General features: G+C 41.5%; 1 protein-coding gene across 1 annotated transcript in view; it reads right to left on the bottom strand.

Annotated features, from left to right (window-relative positions):
* The window catches only part of FNBP1 (formin binding protein 1), a 92,471-nt gene that overhangs the window by 76,667 nt on the left and 485 nt on the right, over window positions 1–15,319 (bottom strand). The window lies entirely within an intron of this gene.

Here is a 15,319-nt window from a genome sequence, read left to right as displayed (position 1 = left end):
AACAAAGCTCCTGGTATTTTAGTGCCATTGCAGGCTCTTGGAACACTGCAAGCATTTACAAGTGCTAGCAAATTAATATGCTGCACCGACTCATTTGGTGAACAATCTCATTCAGATCTTAAGCTGCTTGTCCTGTGTTCTGAATGTGTTACAGGCTGAAAAAATCTGAGGCACCAAAGATACTTTCTGAAAGGGTGCTGGAGCTTTTCAGGCATAAAGCCGCTTGCTGTACTTCGGACTGATTACTGGGCCAGTGAAAAAAAGGCATTCTGGCTTGAAGACAAACAAACCCAAGACCACCACATAAATCATGATGTTATTAGTCAAAGGACTAACACAAACTGCAGTTCAATGTTATTAAAATCGTAATAACAGCATTAACGGAGAGCTGCTGGTTAAGTTTGGAGTCGGTGTTATAGCACAGCCTGTTTTAAAGGAGTATTTCTACTAAGAGTATGTCATAGCAAAGAGTGCTGTGCACAGAGCACATGCGGTGAATATTTGTGAATAAAACTACACAGATGTGTGATCCCGATTTCCACTCTTCTCACATTCCTGGAAGATCAAATAGAAGGCTTGTGGTACAAGAACAACAAAAAATAAACAAACAGAGGAAACGCTTACATTATAACGTGCTGCTTGTGCTTTCCTATCAACAGCAATAACAAACCATAAAGTATCAAAAGAGAATGATAAGCACAGATCTGCTCTTTTCTATTATTATTGTGGGAGGAAATGGAACAAATGTTTGCTTCATTTCCAGAAAGAACTCCACAGGTCTATTTGGAATAAACAGTGCCCACAAATTATAGGCAAATCTGTTACAAATTCACTTCTCCATAAGCCTGCTATTCAAAACAAGCAGCTGATAACATAGCAATAAAATGAATATGGCCAGTTCACGGGTAAAATACTTCAAACAGCTCAAGAGTAAACTGGCATCTCACAAGAGAACCATAAATTTAGGTCAGCTTGTAGCCGCGCTGCTCAACAGAACAGGAAACAACGTGATGTGCAGAATAAGATGTCGGTCACTTGGGCTCACTTTTTCCTGAAGCAAGAGAAGAATTACAGCTAACTTTCAGTATTAATTCTGCACTCTTGCTTCAACTGGAAGCCTGCATGCTGAAAGGCGGAGACCAGCTCATCCCATCTGGGGAACAGAAACTCTTTCTGGTAACATCCACGCACATATTCACAGTGCGACAGCCTGCAAAGAGACATGAAGCTGTCTCCTACAAGCCATTATTTCTGAGCAGGGCAATGTAGGGCATCTCACAACTACATCTTTAAGGACCAAGTAATTAACTCCTCAAATGAAAAGAAAACACACTCACATTCCATCTTCCATCAGGGATGTGTGAATATCACCCCCACACAACTTCAAAAGTTCAGACTGGGAGGGTTTTAAGCACATGCCATTAAATATTGATGTTGTATTTCATTTTCTTGCATGACTGTTTATTTGAAGGGAATTAATTGGTATATTGGGAAAATAATCCTTTGAAATGTGGCTGTAAGACATACAGACTTTATAGCATCCAGTGAGCACTGCAATTCTAGCACGGAAAATCTATTCTGGGTATCTATCAGCGTACTACATTGATTTTCAATGTAAGAAGACACACTAAAATAGATATCCTCTGTTTTACATTTTGTCTTGGAGTACAGTAGCTATACAGTAGTTTAGAATTTTAAAACACATAAGAACTTCCATAACAAACGTAGGTGCAAGAGAAATCACCCTCTTTTTCCCCCAGAGTCAAAAGATGGGAGAGGTTTGAGATCTGCATATGATTTCCATGTCCTCAAGTGACATCCACTCCACCCCTCCAAATCTTGCTTAATTCATATGTACTTCACCTGAGCTCAAGACTAGAGTACAGGGCATCTGCATGCACTGGAGAAGAACTTCTTAGTCAGGATATTGGAGACACGAACACTTTAGCAAACCACATGCCTGAAATGAGAGCGAAGGTTCTGAACATTGCCCTGCCTTGCACAGCCATCACTGCAAGCAGTGACAGATGTTCAGAGAGCAGAGTCAGCATTACTAAATTAAGCACAATGATCCAAATTTCTTATTAACCTAAAAAAAAAAAAAAAGCCAAAGACCTACAATGCAGACAGACAGAATGGATGGATGCAGAAACAAAAAGCCCACAGCTTCAGTTCTTATCTGCACTGAAGTAACTGAAATTACTCAAAGGGCTGAAGAATAATGTTTAATCTTATAAACTGTCATTTAGTTGAACAATGCTATAAAATATAAGCAATTGCTAAACCAACAGATGCACTAATCACTAGTTTAAGCAATATTTTACACCAATGCAAGCGCTTTGCAAGATGAAGCTTATCACAAGGGCTCCGTGTTAGAAGTGATAGTGGTGGCGAGGTAAAAATAAATCTCGAGTTTATCTTCTCCCTCAAATTAAAAAGCTGTAACTTAAGCAAAAGTAATGAATTTCACTACAGGCAAAATCCCCAATATTATCTAACTTTTCGTATCTTTGCTTTCTTCTCACCTTTGTAATTCATACTGATTGTACTTATCTGTCTAGACTTAAGAAAACCACATGGTTTACAAACTTCAGCTATTTTGAAACATGGATGTTAAGGAAACATGTATTGGTTCATTTCTACAACAGTAATCAACATTTGATCTTGGGCCAGGAAGATGAAAAAATACTCTTTGTTCTATTTTCTTTTTAATGTCAGTGCAAAATATAGGATAAATACCATCTTCTAAATCTGAACTTAAATACAATCCTTAGGTAACTGAACTGCCCTAGAAAAACAGACAAAAAGAAACAAAAATAGTCAGAATGCTCACTGCCTGAAATGCTTACCCAGAAAGCAATTTCAAGAAATAAGAGCATCTATCATACCCACAATGAATGTTACTATTGTAGACATGTAGCAAGGTAATCACACTCAAACCAGAGCAGTCACAGATTTAAACTGCTCTGCAGGACTGTAACAGGAGCTTGGATCTCCGTAAATGTTGTGCCAGGAAGAGCCCACAGCTGAAAGGTTCCAGCAACCTCTGGCACAACACGACCCAGGATCCCGAAGCTTAAAGTGGACCTAGTGCTTGGTATACAGCTGCTCCTCCTGACAGAACGTGTACCTGTACCTTAGCAGTCTACCAACTCCTGCTATTAAATATAATGATGTGCCAGCCTTCTCTTCCCCTTTCACTCTTCCTTTTACCTATGCTTTGCTTAATGTTGCTTTCATCTATCACACTGCTGCAGCTTTGTCTGTTGGAATAAAGAGCACTCAAACACAGAAGAAATGCCTTTGCTTGAAGAACAAACAGGAACCTCCTGCCCAACCTTTGACTTGGATGCATCTGAGCTACTGATCTTCATAGAGCAACTGGAGCTTCTGGGCACAGTTCCCTGAACGTCCCATGACTCCCCAGCTATTTTATAACACAGGGAGAGACCATTTGCTTGATGAGCAGTTGAATCATCTAAAAAAATATGAAAGAGGATATTGACTTGAATCTACTGGATGATTTATCTGCCAAGCAGGGAAAGCAAGCTTAGCCTCTGAGCTAGACAGATACAGATAAGGGTGAAAGAGGAAAACAGATGTGTGCTTGCCTATGTACACAGAGGGCAAAGGAAAGAAAGGAAATTCCTCACAACTGGACAAGAACACGTCCTCCCACAGCAAGGAGAAAGGTCATTTGGTGCTCTTCAGTAATGACAATACCTTCCACTTAAAATAGTATTCGGAAGCTACAGCTGCAATCCAAGGATTGACTCCAAACTACTATTGTGACTCAAAACGACTATAGCCACAAAGAGAAAGTAAAGAGCTTATTTTTCACAAAGTTTAGATCCATCTCCCCACATAAAGAGAGTTTTGGCTGCTAACGAACTTGTGAGCCATGAACCACTAGAACCAAGATTACGCGATGGTAAAATGCTTTGGCAGAGCGTGTCTGAAGTCAGAAGTCTTTAGGATGAGAACATCTGCCAGTTTCCACAAGGGACATTCAGGATGCCTTCACCAACATTAAAAACAAAGAGTCATCCTAAAGCATTCCAGCTTCTCTAAAGTCCTCAGAGGCCTTTTGAATATATCTGTAAAGGACTCCAATACTCTGTAAAAAATTACTGGTTGCCTGACTTGTGTGCAAAGTGAGATGGACCAAGACAACAAGGCTAAGGACTAGAAGCAAGACTGGAGAAGCATCATGTGGTCTACCCCACTGCTTTGGGGTTTTTTAATTGGGGATTTTGAGTACTCTTGTATGTGAATGACATTCATAATGACCAATAAGCATATCCAACAAGGCTAGTGACACATTATAGTTAATTCTTGCTTATGAACACCTATTATATAGACTAAAGCTCAGTCATGTTGTTTCACTCCTTATATAAGGTGATGAAAGCCTTTCCAGAAAAGATGAATGCAACATGACATTTTTATCCCCAAGAAATTCATGTGTAATTGCAGACTGTAAATACACACAAGTAAGCACAGTCTTAATACAAGATGCACAGGAGCCCACATTGCCTCAGCAGTGCCTGTTGTTAAGAAAACAGTGTATTTCCTGGCTTTAAGATGCTTTACTTTACTAATTTAATATTTGTGACCAGATCTATTTTTGGAACAGCTCTGGAACACACACACAAAGGAGAGGAAAAAAAAAGTTATGAATGCATTGCCATGAATAGAGCCATACAGTTCACGCATTTTCCCCCTTAGAAGATTCTGAGCATTAAGCACTGCACCACACAAAGAAAATGTATCATTGTCCCCCTTTTTTTTAGGGTGATTTGTGCCTGTAGCTTTTTTCTTTTTATTTTGGGTTCATCTCCCGATTATTTTCAAAATTCTCCTATCCAAGAAAGCCTCTTGACGTGCATTAGGGCTTACACATCAGTCCCAGACTGTTTAATTTAGCCCTAATACCTTGAGGAAGGTTCAAGATGGATTGTTGCTATTCTGATTAAGGAATCAATCTCCCCCCCCACTGAGAAGGTTGGACAAATGCCTCACCCCCAGAGGGAAATCAGTATTGCTCCACTGACCAGCAGCTTCCATACACTGCACGTGCTGAGGTATAATGAAAGCAGCACTTAATTCTTGCATTGTAATTATAAAACAGAAACTGAATTTCCACTGTTTTGACATTTTTTACTCAGTTCTTCAGGCACAGATTCTAGCTTTTTACTACTGTGTCAATAACCCAGATTTCTTGTTTTGTTCCCAGAGATTAACCCACAAGCAAACCACAAAACACAACTCTCCCAAGCCAACAAGATTCAACAGTCAAGTCAATACCAATTTCTATAACCACATGCATGAAAACCATACATATCATCCAGAAGAGAATGTCTTCTGACCATTGTGTGACTGGAGTACACTACTTCGTCATGCTTCTCCTAACCACCAAGTACTTCAACTCAACTGCTAATAACCAAGTGAAATATACTTGTATTGTTCAGCTCAGCAAAGGCTTTTCTTAGCTGGAACAAATCAACACACTCCCAAAACCATGAAACGCTGGCACTATGATAGGCACGCTTTCTCTTTAAGACTAAGTATTTTCAACGAGCATCAACAACTATGTAGATTGAGTCTCCAAAGGTACCTATATTAGGTGTGTTTCACAACAGCACATTTCTTACAAAAAACTGTCTTCCTCCAACAATTACAGCTTTCCTATTTCAAGACATTTTCATGTCAATCACACTGAACCTCTGGAAAGGAAGCTTTCAACAATTTAATACAAATATAAGGATGACACAGACAAGAAGCAGAGCAAAAGCCACAATGCAGAAAGCAAAATCAGCTCACGATTAACCAGGAGAAGAGGCGTAAAGGTGCTCATAGTTCAACCGTGCTCTGTCACGGGTAGATGGATGATTCTACCCTTCCAAGACTGTTGTTTCCTGGGCAACTCCACTGCGCCTCAGAAGACTGCATGCAGCCATGCAGCCAGAGAAGCATTATTTTGTCTTTAAATAGAGTTGGAACCAAGCTATCCCCCCATGCCAAAAATAAGGCTGTAAATCCCCAGGGCACTGATTGAAATAGGAACGGAGTCACACTTGTCATGTGATATGCATTCTCATTACCTAAAGGACAGGCTGGTTTGCTCAGCTTACAACTTTGGTTTTCAGGTAAAGCAGGGAACATTTAAGTGTTGAACGCCTTGATCACTGTAGGTGTGCTGCTGTCCTTTGGGAGGATGCAGCCCTTCTGATCAGCACATAGTGTTTTGGAGCAAAGCAGCAAAGGAGCTGCTAACCAATATACACACTGCTGAAATGTTTGCTGAAGAGGTCTTTTGCACACTGAAAACCGAACTAAAGCTGTGCTACATGGTTTTTCAGCTTTTACACGTTAAGTTACAAACATACGCCAAAAAGCACCCTCTGCAAACACAGATGTTTCACAACTGCAAAGAGTTGTAAGGAAATAAAGGCTCCTGACCAGCACATACAACCCTTTCCTCACTCCCTTTATTTTTAGGCTTTTCCAGGGACAACACACAAACAAAAGCATCTCAGACTGATACACTTGAAAGAAAGACGCAGGATAGGTGAAAAATAGTTCTGCAGTGCTCTATCACGGCTCTCTGGGTTCATCCACTCCCACTTTTTCCTTTACTCCAGCAAAACCTTAGTTACACATTCTTAATGAATGCCACTCCTGTAAGACCCACATTTGACAGATGAACAGCCCTCATGAGGGCAAGAAATATTTCCCTTCCCCATTTAACTTTTGTCTGAGAAAACACACTTCCATTCACTCCCTGCTGCATGCCAATCATTTCTTTCCTTTTGTAAATACATGATAAACATGTTAAAGCATTTATCTCTCAATAAGAGAAAGCATAATGCAGAGCGAGAAATATTATCTAAATGCATTTTAAATCTAATTGCTAAATAATTCCTCAAAGCTCTCTGCAGAGAATGATGGATGAAAACCATCTCTGCAGAGAGTAAGTGAATGAAAACCAGGAGCACACACACTTCTGGACAGAGCTCTCACTTAGGGATGTGGTTAAATATTCTTCCACAGCAAGTAAAGATGCAAAACACAACCACAGAAATCAACGTACATACATTCAAACCAGTAAGTCAACTCTACTTAAATGTTACATGGAAAAAGCCACATAAAACCAGCAATAATACAAAGCCAAGCATGCAAAAGGAGACTGCTAGGTTCCTTCACTACTTTTCTGTTTTACTTCGTATCTAATCTTCATCCACTTGCTTTGGATCCCAAATTCTTGACTTGCTATTCCTAACGTGCTAATCCCCTTGCACATCTCGTCTGATAGCAGCCACAATCCCACCTGTCCCAGCCAGAGTCCAGCCCTGCTCTCCCCACATGCTCCTTATCTTTTCTTGATACTGATTCTTTGCCTTTTTATTTGTTTAAATTCCCTTCTTACTCTTGAGCTCATTTTTGCTGTTTCCTTTGCCCAGTTAGTCCCAGTTCTCTCATCCTCCCTGCATTCACTATGAGAACCATCACTCTCCCCAAATGACCCCATTCCTGTCATTCTCAGCACTCCAATCACAGGAACAGTTCCTAGATGAGCAGCTCCAGGTTTCTGCAACTAGATCCTAGCATGATCTCTGCTCCTTCTTCCCCGTGACATTTGATCTGTTGAATCACCCAGTTTTCTCTCAGACCACAGCATCTCTGCTCTCATTCCTCATCTGAGGGCGAGCATCACAAGAAAACCATTGTGCCACCAGCAAAGATGGACCTTTAGCAGGTCTCAGCACAGTCATGCTTTCCATCCCCTTTCTCTCCTATCTGCAAGTTCACTGTCTCCCAGCTCACTGACACACACCATTCTTCCCACTCATGCAGGAGCTTTTTTCACTCCACTGGGTGCCAATAAGAGTCTGAGAGCAGGACAGGCAGACCCCTCCCTGGCCTGGAGCAGCCATGGCATGGAAAGTCTGGCTGTACCCTTGCAGGGACCAGACTGAGGCATGTTCAATTATTCTGTGGGTGACTCCATCACCTTGGCCCACAAAACCCCTCCAAGGCCAAAAGCACATGCTGTAACTCCTGAAGACTTCGGCACTAGCATCTTGCACCAAGTAATTCAAAAGTGGTATTTTTCCAAAGACTTAAGTGTTTGCCTAATTTGGGCATATTTTCTCAAGAGCAGCAGAAAGCGTATCCCTGCTCACCAGCTATTGTCTGCCAAATTTCAAAGCCTTGCTCCAATGAATAGGAGCACTACTGCTTTCCAAAACCAAACGTGCTTAGTATATGCGAGAAACTGGCCGTGGTAACAACTGAATAATCCGGACTGATCTGGGTTATTCAGCCTGGAGAAGAGAATGCTCCTTAGGGAGAGACCTCAGAGCAGCTCCCAGTGCCTAAAGGGGCTACAGGAAACCTGCAGAGGGGTTTTGGACAAGGGCCTGTAGGGACAGGACAAGGGGGAATGGCTTTAAACCAACAGAGGGGAGATTGATTTAAGATCATGGAGAGAAGTTCTTCCACTGATCCGCTATGGCATTTCTTCAGCATTAAGGACTATCTGGATGTAGCTTGCTGAGGACCATCCTTCTAAACCAGGCAATAGTTCTCAAGAGACTCCATTTCAAGTTTTATTGCTTTACTGGGTTTCAGAGAGTGTCCGGGGAATTGCTGTTGTCCTTTTGGTTGTTTTCCCAATTAGGTTGACTCTTCCCCAGATAAGTTAAGGACAACATTGCAACAGAGCTGCTTTTTTACGTGTTTTATAGCATGCATGTCTGCTTCAACAACGAGCAATGAATGATGGGCAAGCAACATTTCATTCTTGCACTTTAACTCTGCTGCTCCAATGCTGGAAGTAATCTAGAAACCCCATCTACAGCTTTGCCATCCTTGGATGCAGAAAGAAACATTTTATTTAATAATACCAACAAAGCATCCTTAATAAACTGAGGCAAAGGAAATTGACCAGATTAATAAGGTTACCCAGACAACACAGATACAAAGCTATCATGTCAAAGTTCCAAAGGGATCTCTAAACCATCCCTACCCCACCTGCTCAAGAAGACTAAAACCACTGGATCCTGTTTATCCATACAATTACTTTTTTGCCTATTCTCCACTTTAGAGCCAAAGCCACCGATCGAAAAGAAGGACAAAAATATACCAAAAAATATTGAAAAGAAGGACTGCAATATGCCAAGAGACAATTGCTGGTTTTCCTCACAGCAATTTAATCAGCTTCTTGTTTTAGCAAAAAGAAAGTGAAAAGCAGAGTTTCTAGGGGTAGGAGGAAGAGAAACTTCGTATGAAATGCACACAATTATATTGAAGGGGGAAGTTATTTTAGCACATTCATACGAACACCAAGGAAACTCAACTGAGCAGTGGATTTTGATGGCTGGATTGGATTCAATGTATAACCAATCTCAGAGGCATTATTTCAAACAGGATGAAAGTGAATCTCCAAAAATTCATTAGCAGGTTACTTGTCCAGCAATCAACAAAGGCAATAATGTAAAGCATGTTATTAAGTTACAGTGCAGCAGTGGCTCCTGCTCTTCATGTGGAGCATGGCTTTTGAAATTCTACTTTAAAAGACTGTTTCACAACATGAGTAACACTAATGAGCTGCAGAGAGTCCAGAAAAACATCGTCTCATGTTTGACTGCCTTCCCATATGGCTCAAGAAAGCAGGGGATCTGGAGCAGCCACAACACAAATGGGAAGAGTCTGGGACTGAAACCAGAAGGAAAATATATTCTGCAGTCTTGAATGACACTGGAAGACCATAAATCCCCCAATTCTTTATGGATCGGTGGGAAACACAAGAATAGCTAGATGACAATATTGAAGAAAACCTCTTTCCTAAGGCAAAGCAGAACTGTAAATAAAATTACTCAGGCATTCATACACAAAAGACCCAGCAACTCCTTCAGGAGGCAGAAGGGAGTCTTTCAGTTCCTACTGCCTGGAAGTACCAAGGGGTGTACAGAGGGACCTCACACATAACCCCATTCTCCTACCAACCAGCTCCTGCGAGCAGCAGGGGAGCCCCCATGCAATACATCACCTTGAAGTTTAAAGGTCATCTACTTTTAAGCTAATGAAAAGGATTGTGACAGCACTAATTTTAAAGCACACATACTTATAGCTTCAGCAGCCTGAAATGCCATCCTGTTCTGGGCAAACACAGAGGTGTGTGCTCCAGAATTAAGATACTGCACAATGATTCAGCTTCTATAAATCATTTCTCACTCGGTGATCTGCATATCCAAGCTGACCACTTAAAACAGTGAGTGATCCACTGTGAAATGTCAGACAACTGTGGTACCTCAAAACCACCCAAATAACTATGCCGAATGCTACCCTAATGAAAAGTGTATTTTGCTTTGAAGTGACCATCTCCAGCATCCAGCACTCTGCATGCAACCTGTGCTAACAGCCTTAGGATAGCCAAGCCAATATTGTAAATATGATGCTTTTATTCCTGACCTCAGCTTTTTTCCTCATTTTCTACCTCTCTCTGGTTTTAGGGTGCCTTACTCAAGGAGTATATTTTTGTGGGTGAAATTCCACGCTCTCGGAAATAGAGTTTTTAACACGTTGCTAAATAGAAACCAAGATACTACTAAACACAAAGAGAAGGAGGTGGGGGGGGTCATCTCTATGAGTTGCCTCAATGATTGCAACAATTTATACCTAATTAACAAGAACACACACTTTTCAGAAGAGCATTTGCCCTCACTACAGAACAAGATTTTCTGAGATACAAACAATTCATCCAACCCACATTTAAAGGTCAGGCCCATTGCCTTATATAATGGAAACTCTCAACTCATAATCAGAGAGAATTTGTGACCTAGCATGCAAGACAATACCTTAATCTGTGTCCTGGTCCCACCAGAAACAAGCTCCTTTTCCTCTCAAAAAGTAGGAGGTGTGAGAATGGGATGTGTGGGATGACACACACAGATTTCGACTGTATGCAATCAACTACGCTGGTGCATACAATAAAACTAAATGTTGGCTTAAGAATCAATACATCAAACCTGGGTCCGGCACTGCAGATCCTCTCACAAGGAACAAGCCAACAAGAACAGAACATTCCTTTAAGATCACATTTGACCACTGTGCCCAAGTAACACTATGTAATGCCACCAATGTCAAGATCACCTAGGTACTCCAGAGAGTTTCCAAATGTGAGTCATTGCTACATACAGCACCGATTCATTACAAATATCAGTGAAGAACAATACTGCATTCAAACAAATTTAAGAAATGCAAGGTTAGAGCTTTTTAAACACAAATTCTGCTGATGAAAGAGACAAGTACTGAAAGAGGAAACGATTTATCAGCCACAGACTCCCATTCTGCACCTATGAGTTGCACCTATCTTCAAACAATGAGGATGCAGTTAAAAAAACATGATCTACAGGAATTCCACTTAGTTTAATACTGTGAATTAAGAAATTACTACCACTGAATATAATTTTCTAAACAGTACAAAGTTTAATGGCAATTCACACTTGTAAGTGAAATGAACTTCATATGGCAAAAAAACACCTATATCTACAAATTGTGGTTTTCATACTAACACACACTGGAACACTCTGCAAACAAAAGGTGCGGTCCCCAAAGCATCACCTACGCAAGGACTTGGCCAACAGAGTCCCTTGCACAAGGGCATCAAATAAACCCTTTGCAAATCCAGAATATTCACCTTCTTACAGTTTGAAAGGACAGTGACAGCTTTAGCAGCCACCCAGCCCTTCACAAAGGTCAAAGAAAACTTGATTTAATCATCCTCCTCCACCTTTATTTTAAAGCCTCACCAAATGTGGAAAGAGCCCCAACACCAAACCCACAGCATCTGCACCTCTGAAACATTCATCACAGAAAGATGAGTCTTCCCACATTTAATCACTTTACCACTTGCACTTGCTGCACGGCAGTGTTCCGAGGAGGCAGTTTTTCCTGGACCACTTAACCACAAATTTACACATAGCTCCCCCAAACTACATGCTGTACCAAAACTCATCATCAAGAAAGATCATTCCCTTCAATATACCAGCCATGCAGCCACAGACTTTTTCCACTCAAAAGAAAAGGACTGTGGTTAGTTTTAGCTCAGTTTGCCATGTAATTCCTACCACTTGATTTGAGGGCTTCATACCACACAAGAGGACACTGGTGGGAAGCGTAGCACACACTACCATTTTACTAGCTAAAGCACCCTTCAGAATAACTCTGTGTGCCATGCTCTGTGTCCTTCCCCATTACCCAAGAGAGGAAAAGAGTGAAAGAGATCTGAGCATGCTTTTAGAGCCTGTTGTCCCCAAGACATAGTTAACTGAAGGTGCAAGTCAGGTCTGTACAGTGGTACACAATCTTCACTTACCACATACATTAGCCAAGTATTTAGAAAACGATACCAATTCCAGGAATCAGACATAAAATAACTATCTACAATTCTCTCCTACCTGCTGGCCCTTAACAATACTCTTGAACGAGGGTGAAAAACAACATGACTGTACTTTGTCCCTCACCCACCGATTCTTCCTCCAGCTCCTGAATGTTTCACAAGTGTAAGGGACAGCAAGACTTCTGCAGGGGTTGGGGAGCCTGACAAACTGCACAGCTCAGCCATTGCCACCCTGTACAGCATGCTTACACAAAGGAAACCCATCGACAGTTACAAAAGACCTTAAGGTTTTGCTCTGTAACACTGGATTGCTTGGATGCTCCAGATGATCTCATTGTCCTGAGTATTTAGTATAGGATATAAATGCTGCATTAATACCTTTAATAATTCTGCTGGTTACGGGTCCATTTACAGTCACAGTGCCAAGCTCAAGATGAAACTCAAGTCTAGATTTGAGTGAAATATCAGTAGGAACTCTGCAACAGGATTTGCAAGCCAGAGGCACAGAATCCACAGAACATCACAGTACAAGGCTAAAAGTCTGTCTTGGCAGTAACTTGCATGCTGCCGAAGGGATTTTATTGCTTCTGAAGTATAAGGCTTTCTGCAACCAGCTTTTTTTTTTTCCAGGATGAACAGAAATTCTACATAAATCCATGCACATTAACATTCTACATGCTCTAAAGAACAAGCTCAATTTTACTCCTCCTTTGCTAAGTTTAAAGGGGTGAATCATGAACACTCAATCCAGTCTGGTAGATCAGCACATCAGAGACACGGGGTGCAAGTCAACCCTGATCAAACAATGCTGATCTCTCCAGCAAATTTTTCAACTACTGTTGGAAACACACTTGTTATTGCTGCAACTTTCAAATGGTTCCATCAAATTATATACCGGTCACATCATACAGGCAGCTGATTACACCATGTGTTCCTGAACACCCATCCCATGACTACCTGAAACAACTAATAAGCTTAAAGTAAATGGAAATGTAATTTTGCTTAAAAAGCATCCCATGATCAACAAGAGGAAACAGCACACATTAAATATAGGATACTTCTGTGCTTTCCTTCCCCAGCAAACTGGAAAATATGAGGAGACAAATCACTGTTCTGGCCTAAGTACCCAGTGCACTGGACACTGATGTGTTTTCAAAGCTCTACCCCAATTAAAAGAAAGGAACTCGTGCCAATTTCATACCTAGAGTCATCTAATCTGTTGGTGCAACCCTTTTCCTCAGTAACCTGTACCACTTATCAAAGTCCTACACTGAAGACATAAAAAATAATACTTCAATGCTGGTGAGCACAATTTCACCAACAAAATGTTCAGGGGGAAGAAAGCGTCACAAAACCAGTTTGTATTGTTATCGAAGATGAATGTAAGATTGCACACACACCTGCAAATATTTAAAGAAGCAGAAAGAACTATTTATAAACACTTCTCTACTACTGCTGTTTTGTGAAGAAACACCTTGGTATCACTTGCTCGCTTTTAAGAATAAAACAACCACGTCCATCTGGAGAATTCAGAACTTATTTTCTTATGTCAAACTTGTTATACTGACTCACGCTTTAATTCCACCCAAACTATTTCATCTCCCCTCCAAAGCACCCTAAATGCCGAAAAAAAAAAGAAGGAAAACTGCAGATTTTCCCAGGAAGATTCCCATGCAGCAGAGCTGTTTATATACTGATGATTCAATGTAGCATCACTACAGTATTTCATCAGTATGTATCACCTTTCTTCCCCTGGAGTATCCAAACATACCGCAATAACCTCTCTCAGTAAGCATTCGCTCCCTGATTTACTGTCTAGTTTGAACCAGATCTGGCTGTAACATGACTACAATGTCACAGCAAAAGGGGATGCTTGAGCTGCCTGCCAGCAACGCAACCAGAAAGGGCAACAATTAGCACATCTAAAATAACCATTTCTACATAGAGGCAGTTTAAAAGCTCAGACACGTTGACATCTTAACTCGCACTGGTGATGAACCACAGACAGATGAGCACAGGAGCAAAATCCTGCAGTGCTTTGCAATCCAGATGACCCTCCTGCTACTCATTCTTGACTTCTCAATTGAAAACACTATTACGCTTTCCTCTTCACCTCCTTTCCGTGCACATTTTGCCCAAAGATTTTTAATGTCCAACCATTAAATTAACAATCGCTTGCAGAGGCTCCTGACCACTACGCAACCCCTCACTAACAGGTTTTGCTCCACCATCACGCTACCAAACATGGCTGCATCACGTCCTCTTTGTGACTGAATATGTGTATCTCTTCTGCTTCCAAGACTTCTTTCATTTCCCTACCCTTAATTCTCTCAGGTTAGCAAGGGACCATTCCAAATGCCATTATCCACTTTTAACAGCTTGGCAGTTCACAGCAACGTTCCACCGTAAACCAAACGCATTTAAGACTTCCCAGGCTCACTCCAGAACCAACCTAAGGGCTTCATACACCGAATCCCTCCCCACCATTAAAACGTACTTCTTCACACCCAACAGAAAACTCTTCTAACAGAAACCTCCGTTCTCCGAGCGTGGAGAGAAGCCCCTTCACAACAGCCAGAGGAAATGTTATCATCTGGCTTTTCTTCCCTGCACCTCCCTCTCCTGAAATTGGACCCCCTTGGATATAAATCCACCTCAGAGCCTCTCCTGCAGCTACATACAAAACCCACCCCAGGCTTTGCTTTGAAAGCCTCCCTCCGCTTCCCAGCCGCGATCGCTTTTTGTGCTGCGGAGCTCTTCTAACGCGTATTTCACTCAAGAAAACAAACACAACTCCTCCGGCTCCGCTGGGATTTCCCCATAGAGGCTGCAAGCAAAGTTCTTGGAAGGAGGAGACCCCCTGAGGAAAGCGGCCCTGGCCGGACCCCTCCTTCCCCCGGGGTGCCCCTCACAGCG

The sequence above is a fragment of the Pezoporus occidentalis genome, unplaced genomic scaffold (genome assembly GCF_034315485.1).
Source record: "Pezoporus occidentalis ecotype Australia unplaced genomic scaffold, CSIRO_AGI_Poc_V1 ctg68, whole genome shotgun sequence".
Classification (NCBI taxonomy): domain Eukaryota; kingdom Metazoa; phylum Chordata; class Aves; order Psittaciformes; family Psittacidae; genus Pezoporus; species Pezoporus occidentalis.
The sequence above is the reverse complement of the archived record's forward strand: the minus strand, read 5'-3'. Positions and strand labels throughout refer to the sequence as shown.